Here is a 9,500-nt window from a genome sequence, read left to right as displayed (position 1 = left end):
AGAGGGGGTTCATCTCCCGGAGGACTCTACAACGCCATGGTCGCCTCCGAATTGATGAGTGAGTAGTTCACCCCTGGACTATGGGTCCATAGCAGTAGCTAGATGGTTGTCTTCTCCTCATTGTGCTTCATTGTCGGGTCTTGTGAGCTGCCTAACATGATCAAGATCATCTATCTGTAATGCTATATGTTGTGTTTGTTGGGATCCGATGGATAGAGAATACTATGTTATGTTGATTATCAATCTATTACCTATGTGTTGTTTATGATCTTGCATGCTCTCCGTTATTAGTAGAGGCTCTGGCCAAGTTTTTACTCTTAACTCCAAGAGGGAGTATTTATGCTCGATAGTGGGTTCATGCCTCCATTAAATCTGGGACAGTGACAGAAAGTTCTAAGGTTGTGGATGTGCTGTTGCCACTAGGGATAAAACATTGATGCTATGTCCGAGGATGTAGTTATTGATTACATTACGCACATACTTAATGCAATTGTCTGTTGTTTGCAACTTAATACTGGAAGGGGTTCGGATGATAACCTGAAAGTGGACTTTTTAGGCATAGATGCATGCTGGATAGCGGTCTATGTACTTTGTCGTAATGCCCAATTGAATCTCACAATACTCATCATGTCATGTATGTGCATTGTCATGCCCTCTCTATTTGTCAATTGCCCAACTGTAATTTGTTCACCCAACATGCTATTTATCTTATGGGAGAGACACCTCTAGTGAACTGTGGACCCCGGTCCATTCTTTTAATCGAATACAATCTACTGCAATACTTGTTTTACTGTTCTCTGCAAACAATCATCATCCACACTATACATCTAATCCTTTGTTACAGCAAGCCGGTGAGATTGATAACCTCACTATTTCGTTGGGGCAAAGTACTTTGGTTGTGTTGTGCAGGTTCCACGTTGGCGCCGGAATCCCTGGTGTTGCGCCGCACTACATCTCGCCGCCATCAACCTTCAACGTGCTTCTTGGCTCCTACTGGTTCGATAAACCTTGGTTTCTTACTGAGGGAAAACTTGCTGTTGTACGCATCACACCTTCCTCTTGGGGTTCCCAACGGACGTGTGTATACACGCTATCAAGCATATTTTCTGGCGCCGTTGCCGGGGACATCAAGACACGCTGCAAGGGGAGTCTTCACAATCCAATCTCTTTACTTTGTTTTTGTCTTGCTTTATTTTATTTACTACTTTGTTTGCTGCACTAAAACAAAATACACAAAAAATTAGTTGCTAGTTTTACTTTATTTACTATCTTGTTTGCTATATCAAAAACACAAAAAATTAGTTACTTGCATTTACTTTATCTAGTTTACTTTATTTACTGTTGCTAAAATGGGTACTCCTGAAAATACTAAGTTGTGTGACTTCACAACCACAAATAATAATGATTTCTTATGCACACATATTGCTCCACATGTTGCTGCACCTCCTACTAATAATGGTAAAAGAATTGGTGTTAGCAATGTTTCCACTTCTAATGCAAAGCGCGAAAAACTACCTGAAACTGCTAAAACTGCTGAAACTGCCTGCGATAAAACTGCTAAAAAAATTCCAACATTGGGAATAATGATCCCATTGCTTTAGATCATAATAGTTTAGATTTTGATGATTGCCACATCTCTGAAGTTATAAAGTTCTTACAAAAACTTGCTAAAAGTCCTAATGCTACTGCTATAAATTTGGCTTTCACGAAACATATTACAAATGCTCTCATAAAAGCTAGAGAAGAGAAACTAGAACGCGAAACTTCTATTCCTAGGAAGCTAGAGGATGGTTGGGAGCCCATCATTAAGATGAAGGTCAATGACTTTGGTTGTAATGCTTTATGTGATCTTGGTGCAAGTATTTCCGTTATGCCTAAGAAAATCTATAATATGCTTGACTTGCCACCATTGAAAAATTGTTATTTGGATGTTAATCTTGCTGATAACTCTACAAAGAAACCTTTGGGGAGAGTTGATAATGTTCGTATTATGGTTAACAATAACCTTGTCCCCGTTGATTTTGTTGTCTTGGATATTGAATGCAATGCATCTTGTCCCATTATATTGGGAAGACCTTTTCTTCAAACTGTTGGTGCTATCATTGATATGAAGGAAGGTAATATTAAATATCAATTTCCTCTCAAGAAAGGTATGGAACACTTCCCTAGAAAGAGAATGAAGTTACCTTTTGATTCTATTATTAGAACAAATTATGATGTTGATGCTTCATCTCTTGATAATACTTGATACACACTTTCTGCGCCAAGCTGAAAGGCGTTAAAGAAAAGCGCTTATGGGAGACAACCCATGTTTTTACTACAGTAATTTTGTTTTATATTTGAGTCTTGGAAGTTGTTTACTACTGTAGCAACCTCTCCTTATCTTAGTTTTATTGCATTGTTGTGCCAAGTAAAGTCTCTAATAGAAGGATGATACTAGATTTGGATTACTGCGCAGAAACAGTTTTCTTTGCTGTCACGAATCTGGGTCTAATTCTCTGTAGGTAACTCAGAAAATTATGCCAATTTACGTGAGTGATCCTCATATATGTACGCAACTTTCATTAGTTTTAAGTTTTATCATCTGAGCAAGTCTGGTGCCTGTTAAAAATACGTCTTTACGAACTGTTCTGTTTTGACAGATTCTGCCTTTTATTTTGCATTGCCTGTTTTGTCATGCTTGATGGATTTTTCGATTCCATTGACTCTCAGTAGCTTTGTGCAATGTCCAGAAGTATAAAGAATGATTGTGTCACCTCTAAATATGTGAATTTTTATTATGCACTAACCCTCTAATGAGTTTGTTTTGAGTTTGGTGTGGAGAAAGTTTTCAAGGATCAAGAGAGGAGGATGATATACACTATGATCAAGGAGAGTGAAAGCTCTAAGCTTGGGGATGTGATACGTCCAAAACGTATCTACTTTCCCGAACACTTTTGCTATTGTTTTGCCTCTAATTTGTGTATTTTGGATGCAACTAACACGGACTAACGCTGTTTTCAGCAGAACTGTTCTGGTGTCTCTTTTTGTGCAGAAATCCAACTTTCGGGAAAATCCTCGGAATTTATGCAGAAGGCCCTATTTTCCCAGAATAATGACGGAGCCAGAAGGACAATTAAGGTGGAGGCCCGAGGGCCCCACACCATAGGGCGGCGCGGCCCAGGGGGGGCCCGCGCGGCCCTGTGGTGTGGCCCCCTCGGCCGGCCTCCGACGCCCTCCTTCGGACTATTTATCGGCCTCGACCTAAAAACGCACAGGGAGAAGTCGAAGTCGCCAGAAACCCTCCAGAACGCCGCCACAACGCGAAACTCCGTCGCGGGAGCCAGAAGTCAACGTTCTGGCACTCCGCCGGGACGGAGAATTGGAGGAGATCATCGCCGCCATCACCGCCAACGCCTCTACATCAACCAGCCATGTTTCCCCCATCCATGTGTGAGTAATTCCCCCGCTGTAGGCTGAAGGGGATGGTAGGGATTGGATGAGATTGGTCATGTAATAGCATAAGATTGTTAGGGCATAGTGCCTAGTGTCCGTAGTTGGTACTTTGATGATATTGTTGCAACTTGTTATGCTTAATGCTTGTCACTAGGGCCCGAGTGCCATGATCTCAGATCTGAACATGTTATTGTTTCATCAAGATAATCATTGTTTATGGTCTTACCTATAAGTTGTATACACATGTCGCTGTCCGGAACCGATGGCCCCGAAGTGACAGAAATCGGGACAACCGGAGGGAATGGTAGTGATGTGAGGATCACATGTGTTCACGGAGTGTTAATGCTTTGCTCCGGTACTCTATTAAAAGGAGTACCTTAATATCCAGTAGTTTCCCTTGAGGCCCGGCTGCCACCGGCTGGTAGGACAAAAGATGTTGTGCAAGTTTCTCATTGCGAGCACGCACGACTATATATGGAACACATGCCTATTGATTGCTTTGTACTTGGACACCGTTTTATCATTATCTGCAAATGCCCTGCTATGATTGTTACATGAGTTTCTCTCATCCATGCAACGCCCGTTCATCCGTCCCCGTGCCTACAGTATTTTAATCCTGCTGTTTACAAAAATCACTACTGCTGTCTTTGTTACTCTGCTGCTGTTATTTCACTACTGCTACTGCTATAAAACTGTTACTACTGATAAACCCTTGCGAGCAAGTCTGTTTCCAGGTGCAGCTGAATTGACAACTCCGCTGTTAAGGCTTCCAAGTGTTCTTTGTCTCCCCTTGTGTCGAATCAATAAATTGGGTTTTACTTCCCTCGAAGACTGTTGCGATCCCCTATACTTGTGGGTCATCAAGACTATTTTCTGGCGCCGTTGCCGGGGAGCATAGCTTTATTTGGAAGTTCACTTGGATTAATATTGTTCGCTGCAAATTCTCCATCATGGGTAAACCTCGCGATACTAAGATCGCCATATTACCATCCACTACAAGAAAAGGTACAATTCTGAGTACCTCCGCTACACTTGATTCACCATCTGTGATTGATAAACTTGTTTCACCGCCACATGCTTCACATGCTGGTACTTCTGCTGAATCTGAAAACTCTCATAATATTGATAATGTTTCTGCTGTGCTTGATGATAGTGGTTCGTTGGGATCTTTTCTAGATGCTACAATTGCTAGGTCTAGACAAATTGAAAATACTGAAACTCCTAATGCTACTACACCTGTTAATTCACCTGAACTTGATTATTTTAGTGATGATCCTGATGAAGATTATGTGGAGCTTAATGATGATTTTATTGAAAAATGCAATGCTACTACTGATGCAAGAAAAATTAAAAAGTTGCTTGCAGAACATGCTGTTAGATATAAACTGTCTCCTGATCCTAAGTTTGCTACATCTCCTATAAACATTAAGGATAAAGATTATGATTTTTCTCTTGATCTATCTCATATAGCTATTGTTGAGAAAACACCCTTTTGTGGTACTAAAAAAGAAAGTGCTGTTGAACACATGACTGAGTTATCTACTCTTAGTAGCTTGTTTTCTGATGATGTCAAGATGCGTACTTACTTTGTTGCTAAAATCTTTCCATTCTCATTAAAGGATGACGCTAAAACTTGGTATAATAATTTGCCACCTAATTCTATTAAAAGTCCGAAAGAATTGCTTGATGTTTTCTTCCGCAAATACTTTCCTGCTAGTGCTCAACATATTGCTTTGCAGAGAATTTATAATTTTGACCAGGGAGATGAAGAGAAATTGCCTGAGGCTTGGGCGAGATTTTGCTCTCTTATTAGAGCTCGGCCTGATCATGATTTGGAAAAGCATGATTTACTTGATATATTTTATAGTGGACTAACCATTCAGTCTAGGGCATACCTGGATAGTTGTGCTGGTTGTGTTTTCAGGAAAAGAACTCCGGATGACGCTGAAGAATTATTGGCTAAAATAAGCCGGAATCATGATGATTGGACTACGCCTGAACCAACTCCAATGCCAATATTGAAGAAGAGGGGTTTAATTAAATTGAATGATGAAGATATGAGGGAAGCCAAGAAGTCTCTCAAGGAGAAAGGTATTAAATCTGAAGATGTGAAGAATCTACCCCCCATAGAAGATATATGTGAGATAATTCCCCCTTCATCCATGATTGAGGTAAACTCCCTTCAACGCTTTACTAGGGAAGATATTCCGTATTCAAAACCTCCTGCACAATGCTTAGATGAGTTTGATAATTATATTGTTAAGCAAGAAAATTTTAATATGAGAGTAGAGAATCATTTAATGGAAAATTCTCGAGCTATTAGTGAATTGCATGATATTGTGGAGAGAACCTCCAATGATGTTAAGATGCTTGTTAAACATGTTCATATGATTCAAACTCAAATTGATCAACTCACTAAAGTGCAAAATGACTTGTTAGGGAATAATTCTAAAGAGAAACATGCTTATGAAGTAACAACTAGAGGTGGTGTCTCTACCCAGGATCCTCTATATCCTGAAGGGCATCCCAAAAGAATTGAACAAGATTCTCAACGCATTGAACCTAGTGCTCATTCTAAGAGGAAAAAGAAGAAGAAAAATAAAAATGTTGTAGAATCCTCTGAACCTGTTAATGATCCTAATAGTATTTCTATTTCTGATGCTGAAACTGAAAGTGGTAATGAACATGATAATGATAAAGATAATGATAATAATGATGCTCCTGATAAAGAAGAGGTTGAAGAAGAACCTGAAAAGCATGCTAAAAATAAAAAGTATACTAAAGAAGATTTTATTGCTGAGAAACATGGTAATGAAAGAGAACCTTGGGTGCAAAAGCAAATGCCTTTTCCTGCTAAGAAACTAAAATCAAAGGAAGAAGAACACTATAATAAATTTTGTGATTGGATGAAACCTTTATTCTTGCAAATCCCTTTGACTGATGCTATTAAATTGCCTCCTTATTCAAAGTATATGAAAGATATTGTTACTAACAAAAGGAAAATCCCCAATGAGGAAATTTCCACTATGCTTGCTAATTACTCTTTCAATGGTAAAATTCCAAAGAAGTTGGGCGACCCAGGTATACCTACTATTCCTTGTTCTATTAAGAATAATTATGTTAAAACTGCTCTATGTGACTTGGGAGCCGGTGTTAGTGTTATGCCTTTTTCTCTTTATAAGAGACTTTACTTGGATAAGTTGATACCTACTGATATATCTTTGCAAATGGCTGATAAATCTACTGCTATTCCTGTTGGTATATGTGAGAATGTTCCTGTTCAAGTTACTACTAACTGCTTGATATTAACTGATTTTGTTGTGTTGGAAATGCCTGAAGATGATAATATGTCTATTATTCTTGGGAGACCTTTTCTTAACACCGCAGGGGCTGTTATTGATTGCAATAAAGGAAAGGTTACTTTCAATGTTGATGATAGGGAGCATACCGTTTATTTTCCCAAGAGGATTGAGAAAGCGTGTGGAGTTAATACTATTTCTAATGTGAGAACTATCAAAGTGGGAACCATTGATTGTCCTATATATGAGCCTAAAGAAGAATATCAAACTCTCGTGATTGGATCCATATCAATACAATTCAAGGTAACATGATTGATTTGAGGTTTATTTCTTCTTATGCTATGTAAAATTTATTTGGTGACAAGACTTGATCAACCTTGTTAACGAATACCTTTTATATGCATAGAGGAGGTAAACAACATCTCTTTCTTCCTCCATTTGCTCTAGTTGCTGTAGCACTTTTAATTTGCAAAGTTCCTTAGCTAATTGAAGATTTCAAAAATTTTCCTGGCCAGTAATAATAAATTAAATACCCAGAAATGTGCATTTTTCAAAGTTTTCAAAAATTCACAAAAATTATACCGTTGGTCCTATTTTTCGACGAGGCACCTGGGAGCACCAGAGGATGACCTGTGGGGCACCAGAGGGTGCCACACCACAGGCCGGCGCGGCCAAGGAGGTGGCCGCGCCACCATGTGGTGTGGGCCCCCCTTTGCCCCACTTTGTCATCTCTTTCTCCCAGCACCTTCTCTCTCCCGAAAAAACTCGTACCAAGTTCCTCTCACTCGCGTTTTTGCTCCAGAGCTCCAGATTTCTCGATCTCTTTGCTCAGCCCAGATTTCCTGCTGAAATTTGGCACATTTGCTCCTTGGTATGTGACTCCTCCACCCATCCAAGTAGAATTTTGTTTGGTTGAGTATATCTTGAATATTTTGCTGCTGTAGGTAACATGTTTAGTGAGCTTGCATGCTTGTTCTAAGTGGTAGAAACTAGTTTTGATGCATGATTAGTACTCTAGCAAGTTCCTATGGTAGTCTCCCTCAATTATATGTCACCGAATCAAATTTTATATCATTTGTTAAAAATTTCAGAGAAGCTATGAAGAAGTTCAACTTTGGAGAGTTGTTCAAGAAAGGGACAACCAGCACCGGGAGGCCTTCTAGGGCCGCCACCCGGATTAGGCGATCATACAATGAAGACATCATCGCGCCTAGCTTCGCGCCCGAAGAGGACAACGGGGCTCCTAATGCTTCGTCTTTTCCATGCTATGATTTTCTTAGGAATGCAGGGATATTGGAGGATTTCTTAACCCTTGTCAACAGGGCAGGGTTAACCACCTATGTGGGAGATGAAAGGGAGCAATACTACATGCTGACCAAAATCTTCGTCGAGAGTTTCCAGTTCAACAACAAACAATATGAGCCGACGGTTGCATTCAGGATCTATGGTAATCCTGTTACTATGAAATTGGAGGATTTTTGTCGTGCATTGGATATTGTCCCTGTAGGTACAGCAAGTAGGATTGATGACAACCCCCGGGACTTGTTGGAGCTCTATCGAGGGATTACCGATGATGATTGTCGCACCATTCAGCGTGGCAAGATAAGGAACATTCAACTCCCCGCCATTAAGTATTTTGCGTACTACATTGCTACTAGCATTCTTGGTAGGGAGAACACTAGCAACATTTCTAGTTACCATCTTGCTTTCTTGAATATTGCACTTACTGGTCAGACATCTTATCACCTTGGCGCTCTTATTGCTCGCCGCCTGACTAACAGGGGGCCTATTTTTGGAGGAACTATCGCACTGCGCGTTTTAACATATCTAAGTCTTCCTATTGATCCTAATGATATGCCATTGGCCCCTAGGAGACTCGATATTACTGCTATGAAGAGTCATCATTTTGTTACCACTGATTCTACTTTAGATAATATGGTCTATAGAATGTTGTTTTCTGACGGGGATGAGAAGGAAATTCCTCTTCCCCAACCAGGTTTGTTCAGTATTGACAGGCAATCATGGTCGTGCACTAAGGAGGAAGTGGATGAACATTTGAAGATAAAAGACTTCCACCAGCAACATGACTCCGAGGACACCGGGGCCTCCTACGACCACACCGTCACGTATCCGGGTGCTTCTTCTAGCACATACCCGGAATACGATCCATCTTCGTCATACTACGGAGACACTACCTCATGGGATCGATGGGATTGAACTCCACTTAGGCCAAAAGCCTAAGCTTGGGGGGAGGTATACCGGCATCACTCATTCTTTGCATATTATGGTTGCTGGATACTTGCACATACTTGTTTTGTTCGTTTGAGTGGTTTTCTAATGAGAGGAAGATGATATTTGGGGAAGTGCTGCCTGAAAACAGATTCTGGAACGTTACCGTAAAAATTCTAAAAAATAGCCAGAGCGTCATTTTGAGCTGCCAATTTTTGTGCAGGTTCCCCAGGTTGTTATATAACTTTCATTAGTTGAACACTTTTCGATCTGAGCAACCTAAGATTTTTGTAAAAATCGATTTCTGTATTGCTGTCAGGTTTTGACAGATTTCTGCCATTTCGCTTTTCTGTGTTTCTTTTAGTTTGCTATTTCTTGTTTTTGTTTTGTTTCCTTCCCAAAACACAAAAAGACCAAAAATATTTCTGTTGTTTCTCTTCATCATTTGTTTGCTTTGGTTTCTTGCATTTGTTTCACTTTATTTGCTATTGCTAGTTTGCTATAAGAAAACCCAAAAAGATTTTGCTTTGTTTGCTT

This window comes from Lolium perenne, chromosome 5 (genome assembly GCF_019359855.2).
Source record: "Lolium perenne isolate Kyuss_39 chromosome 5, Kyuss_2.0, whole genome shotgun sequence".
Taxonomy (NCBI): Eukaryota; Viridiplantae; Streptophyta; class Magnoliopsida; order Poales; family Poaceae; genus Lolium; species Lolium perenne.
This window is presented reverse-complemented; position numbering follows the sequence as displayed.